Here is a 6,153-nt window from a genome sequence, read left to right as displayed (position 1 = left end):
GCCTTGGCCATAGATTGCTGACCTAGGACACCTCAGTTAGGTTTAGAACTCGGAGAAAAGTAAGAAGATAGTTTTAGCAAAGAAAGAGAGGAGATAACTTTCCAGCTTTCTCATGTGTTTTTGGGGGAGGATATTCAAATGTACCAAGAGAAGAATCAAAACTATTGCAAAATAATGCTTCAGTGTTGTGGTTTCTAGGTAATAATATGTGGCATATTATGAACTGGATACAGGATTTAAAATGCATATGGTGGATTTTATCTTGTAGCTCAATTCAACCTTGGTTAATGGCAAAGAGAATGTCCAGGGTTTGTGAATGCTGTCATTATTCTGGGCAGGACAGCATGACGGGGAGTTGCACTCAGATGCCATCAGGGAGGAGAGAACCTGATTGAGTTTAACATCCCCATTTCTTTTTTTTATATATAAATTTATTTTTTATTGGTGTTCAAATTGCCAACATATAGAATAACACCCAGTGCTCATCCCATCAAGTGCCCCCCCTTCAGTGCCCATCACCCAGTCACTCCCACACCCACCCACCTCCTCTTCTACCACCCCTAGTTCGTTTCCCAAAGTTAGGAGTCTCTCATGTTCTGTCTCCCTTTCTGATATTTCCCACTCATTTTTTTCTCCTTTCCCCTTTATTCCCTTTCACTATTTTTTTATATTCCCCAAATGAATGAGCCCTTTGTCCTTCTCCGATTGACTTATTCCACTCAGCATAATACCCTCCAGTTCCATCCATTTCTAAGCAAATGGTGGGTATTTGTCGTTTCTAATGGCTGAGTAATATTCCATTGTATACATAAAAGGCATCTTCTTTATCCATTCATCTTTCGATGGACACCAAGGCTCCTTCCACAGTTTGGCTATTGTGGACATTGTTGCTATAAACATCGGGGTGCAGGTGTCCCGGCGTTTCATTGCATCTGTATCTTTGGGGTAAATCCCCAGGAGTGCAATTGCTGGGTCGTAGGGCAGGTCTATTTTTAACTCTTTGAGGAACCTCCACACGGTTTTCCAGAGTGGCTGCACCAGTTCACATTCCCACCAACAGTGCAAGAGGGTTCCCTTTTCTCTGCATCCTCTCCAACATTTGTGGTTTCCTGCCTTGTTAATTTTCCCCATTCTCACTGGTGTGAGGTGGTATCTCATTGTGGTTTTGAAGTGTAGTTCCCTGATGGCAAGTGATGCGGAGCATTTTCTCACGTGCGTGTTGGCCATGTCTATGTCTTCCTCTGTGAGATTTCTGTTCATGTCTTTTGCCCATTTCATGATTGGATTGTTTGTTTCTTTGCTGTTGAGTTTAATACGTCCTTTATAGATCTTGGAAACTAGCCCTTTATCTGATATGTCATTTGCAAATATCTTCTCCCATTCTGTAGGTTGTCTTTTAGTTTTGTTGACTGTATCCTTTGCTGTGCAAAAGCTTGTTATCTTGATGAAGTCCCAATAGTTCATTTTTGCTTTTGTTTCTCTTGCCTTCATGGATGTATCTTGCAAGAAGTTACTGTGGCCGAGTTCAAAAAGGGTGTTGCCTGTGTTCTCCTCTAGGATTTTGATGGAACCTTGTCTCGCATTTAGATCTTTCATCCATTTTGAGTTTATCTCTGTGTATGGTGCAAGAGAGTGGTCTAGTTTCATTCTTCTGCATGTGGATGTCCAATTTTCCCAGCACCATTTATTGAAGAGACTGTCTTTTTTTCCAGTGGATAGACTTTCCTCCTTTGTTGAATAATAGCTGACCATAAATTTGAGGGTCTGCTTCTGGATTCTCTATTCTGTTCCATTGAACATCCCCACTTCTGTTGAGTACAGGGTGGAAATGTGTGGGGCTGGTCTTGGGGTCCTAGAGAACACACTGTTGGGTTTCTATTCCACTCCAGCAGCCCAGGGAACTAGAGTTAACAGCAGTAGGAGGCAGCTGTTTTCATGCAGCAGCCACAGGGAACACATCCAGCAGGGTGGCTTGTGCCTGATTTGGCTGGCAGCAGGACCAAGAAGGGACTGGGCAGAGGCACCGCTGTTACCTGGCATGGAGGCCTGGCGAAGAGCAAGCCATAAGCAGAATGCTGGAGGTTTTGCAGCTTCACCAATAGTTGGGAAGAAGCTGTGTAGAGACATTTCTCTACTGGAAATGCCCTTGGCTTCTGCTGCATACCATTTACTTGAGGCTGAATAGGAAATAGACATTGACATCAATCGGCCCTCTGCATCATTATCTGACAGAAGAATGCCAAGGACAGTCAGGAGAAATAAGTAAACCCATCCTTTCAGTTTGTAGGGGAAACACCAGGCTAGAGAAAGCCTTACCTTTGGGCTGAGTAAGCAGGGAAAAACCAGAAGAGCCAATATTGAAGAGAAAAATGGAGAACTCACTTTTCAGGATGGAGAGAAAAAGGACAAAGAATTTAATGACAAATGAATAGCTAAGAATCAGAAGGTAGTGATTAAACAGAGATAATTGAGGTTTCTAAAAAAAGGAGATTAGAGCAAAAGACTGAGAGTGACATTCAGATACATAAAAGAGGAAAACTTGCCTGATCTGTGGGAGCCCTGATTATGTATTTGGAAATCACTCATGCAGCATCTGCCTATATTAATGAAAACTTACCTAGGCACACCTTGGTAATTTTTAAAAATTTTAAATTCTTCCAAAGCATCCAGGGAGAAAATCAGGTGGCCTGCAAAGGAAGCAAATCCTATTTTACTCTGGTATACTCTCTATAGTATTAAAGTTTAGAAGAGCATAGATTATAGGGAGATATGGGCAAAGATTTGGTACAGGGTACAATAATTTTATTATTATTATATATATAGTTCCATTTCTGAAAAGGTAAGCTCAGTAGTTACCAAAGAAGGTTCCCTAAAAAAAAAAAAAAAAAAAAAAAAAAATGACTCTAGCTGGTCTAAAGATAGGAAACTCAGTAATGGGAAAATTCTTGTACAAAATGGTTTGCTCTAAACACAAGAGATCCACAAGTTAAATTTAAAGAACTGTTGCAAATATCGTTCTAAACCAAAGAAAAATATCAGAAGCACAATTGGAAAAAATACATTTAATAATAAATTTGGCAGGAGAGGTTATGTATGTTTGTCCAAAGTACTTGACACATAGTACATTCTCTATAAGCATTTGCTGAACGAATATAGGATTTTTACCATGTATGCAGAAATAAGTTGGAGAAATGAGGATGGCCAGGAGTTGGAGGAAGCTGAGTCATTTCCTCTTTCCCCTGCGTAAAGCAGAAAATGCAGGAGGGTAAGTGGTGGAACTTTCTGTTCCTTTTATGCCTTGTTCTTTCAAAGTGAAAGTCAAGTTCATTATTTCCAAGTGATTAATATTGTAAGCTCAAAGGGGCTTGGTCACATTCTCTGAATGAATAACTGAGGTCATGCATTTAGGAAGTGTAGAGCACTCTCAGAGCAGACAGGTACCTCTTGCCATATAAAAACAGTGCTGTCTCGGCGGGGAGGAGGCTGCTTCAAGATGAAGGTGAACATCTCTTTCCCAGCTATTGGCTGCCAGAAACTCATTGAAGTGGACGATGGATACAAACCTCATACCTGTTATGAGAAGCATATGGCCACAGACGCTGCTGCTGCTGCTCTGGGTGAAGAATGGAAGGGTTACATGGCCTGAATCAGTGGTGGCGATGACAGGGTAGGCTTCCCCATGAAGCAGGCGGTCCAGACCCACAGCTGTGTCCACCTGCTGCTGAGTGAGGGGTGCTCCTGCTACAGACCAGGGAGGACCGGAGAAAGAAAGTGCAGAGCTGTTCAGGGTTGCCTTGTGGATGCCAGTCTCAGTGCTCTCAACTTGGTCATTGTGAAAAAGGGGAGAAGGACCTTCCTGGCTTACTGATACTACTACGCCTTCTCACGGGGAGTCCAAAAGAGCTAGGAGAATCCACAAACTCTTCAGTCTCTCTAAGGATGATGCCCACCAGTATGTTGTGAGCAAGCCCCTAAATAAAGAAGGTGAGTAACCTAGAACCAAAGCAGCCAAGACTCGGCATCTTGTTACTCCATACATCTTCCAACACAAACATCGGCGTATGGCTCTGAAGAAACAGCGTACTACGGAAAATAAGAGGCTGCAGAGTAGGCTAAACGTTTGGCCTTGAGAATGAAGGAAGCTAAAGAAAAATACCAGGAACAGATGGCTGAGAGGTGGAGGCTGTCCGCTCTGAGAACTTCTACCTCTAAGTCTGAGTCCAGTCAAGGATGAGATTTTCTAAGTTTAACAAATAAGATCAGACATTAAAAATGTGTCTTCCTGGGTTTCTCGCTGTCAGCCAGGAAATTTTTCACATTGTTCCTCTGGATTTATATGATTCACTGAACTAAGTTAGCTAGAGCTTTCATTTGTAGAGAATTGATTGCAGATTGATTCACAACCATAATTCTTTTAAGGCAACCACTTAACAATGAGTCACAAAGTTGGCTTTTATAGGTGTCTGTATCTCTAGCTCACTCATTGCTGAGCAGTGCTATTTCTTCGTAGAAACAGTTCACTTTGAGGTTATGGGGACTTTATCCAACAATTGATAGTGGTTTGTGTTTATAAACAACTCCAAAATTGTTTGAGTCCAGCCGCTGCAGAGTGACGGAAAAATTAGTGAGGACTATGTGTATAGTTTGTCCCAGGGAAGACAGGAAAATTTTTTCTGGAGATGACTGATTTCAGAATCATTTGGTCACAAACCCCAGTGGCTGAAGGATTTTTTTTACCTTTGGGTTTATTATTATTCACACATATTGGATCATCTTTCAGATAATATGAAGTTGTTCCCTGATTTGAGGGTGAAGTCTAGGGAAAGTCATTATCTTTGTTCTAGGAAAGAAGCTTCAGGAGGGTGTACAATTCACCTGCCTCCTGAATTGGAGCTTGGTCCAGAATGAATGTGGCAGTGGGTTGGGGATTTCCTGGGAATTTCTTTGCTTTGCTTGAGATGTGCCAGAGATGTACAACCCTGTTCTTTGTTTTCTATTCTCTATTATATCCAGAGAACATTTAACTCTCTGTTTGAAGAAGGCTAAGGCTGGATTATTTTTGCCTGAAGATTATTGACTTTGTGAGTTATCAGGGGGTAAATTTTACAACACTTTTCCTGAATATAAATGTTATGTATACGTTGCAAGTGTGTTTTTATATATGCATACATGCATATGTATATACATATATAGTGTTTCAAAGCTAAATTCCATATTTTTATATTACCTATTTCTTTATTGTCAGTGCCTTTATGAAGTCAATAATCTTGACTTTATTACTATTACTTAATAGAAACAAAGGCAGGAAACAAAATCATCTTTTAAAAATATTTTAAATGACAAACTCTTATCTCCTAGCATCTGTGTAATTTTCTCAATAATCATGATTTCTTATCTCCTAGCATCTGTGTAATTTTCTCAATAATCGTGGATCGTAATGACCCAGTAGTTTGCAGAATATTTCCACCCACATATGTGTTCAGGTACTATATATGTATATATATATATACATATATATTTGAAAAATCACTTGATTTGATTCTATCACATAATATCCAAAAGACTTGGGACACCTGGGTGGCTCAGCGGTTGCTGAGCCGAAAGTAGGGTGTGATCCCAGGGTCCTAGGATCGAGTCCCACATTGCGCCCCCTGCGAGGAGCCCATTTCTCCTTCTGCCTATGTCTCTACTTCTCTCTGTCTCTCATGAATAAACAAATAAATCTTAAAAAAAAAATCCAAAAGTCTTAATTTGTCATGTGTTCCCAGTCCTACTGTTAGTAAAGAGCTCCTGTAATTGCAGGGTTGCTAAAGGAAGAATGGTAGTTTAGGTCACTAGTTTTCAAATTCATTCATTCACTTGTTTTGTCTGTTTCTTTGTTCATTCATTCAGTAGGAGGGAGAAAATAAAATTATATATATGAATACAGACACACACATACACACTCACACACATATATAATTTAAGGGAGATTGAATTTGCCAGCTCACTGCAGTCTTCTGATGTGTGTTAGGGTGCTTGGTGGTGGATGGGGTGTAGGGGATAAGGAGATTTTCATAGAAAGGTAAGAGAGAGAAGAATCAATATTTGGGGGCAGCTTTGGAGTTTGGAGAAAGGATTTTAGGAAATGTTGCTATGGGTCTGTGTTGGCTA

The 6,153-nt window shown here is 40.5% G+C and overlaps 1 long non-coding RNA gene across 1 annotated transcript; it reads right to left on the bottom strand.

Moving 5' to 3' along the window:
* Nucleotides 1-528: 528 nt before the first annotated feature.
* Nucleotides 529-4,600, bottom strand: LOC140629524 (uncharacterized). The gene is made up of 3 exons (XR_012027384.1): nucleotides 3,571-4,600; nucleotides 3,166-3,239; nucleotides 529-2,687 (listed from the first exon to the last, which is right to left on the bottom strand). It is a non-coding gene; the product is annotated as an uncharacterized lncRNA (long non-coding RNA).
* Between the last annotated feature and the right edge of the window lie 1,553 nt (nucleotides 4,601-6,153).

This window comes from Canis lupus (assembly GCF_048164855.1).
Source record: "Canis lupus baileyi chromosome 16 unlocalized genomic scaffold, mCanLup2.hap1 SUPER_16_unloc_1, whole genome shotgun sequence".
Taxonomy (NCBI): domain Eukaryota; kingdom Metazoa; phylum Chordata; class Mammalia; order Carnivora; family Canidae; genus Canis; species Canis lupus.
Note: the sequence above shows the minus strand (reverse complement) of the source record. Positions and strands in the feature narration are given on the sequence as shown.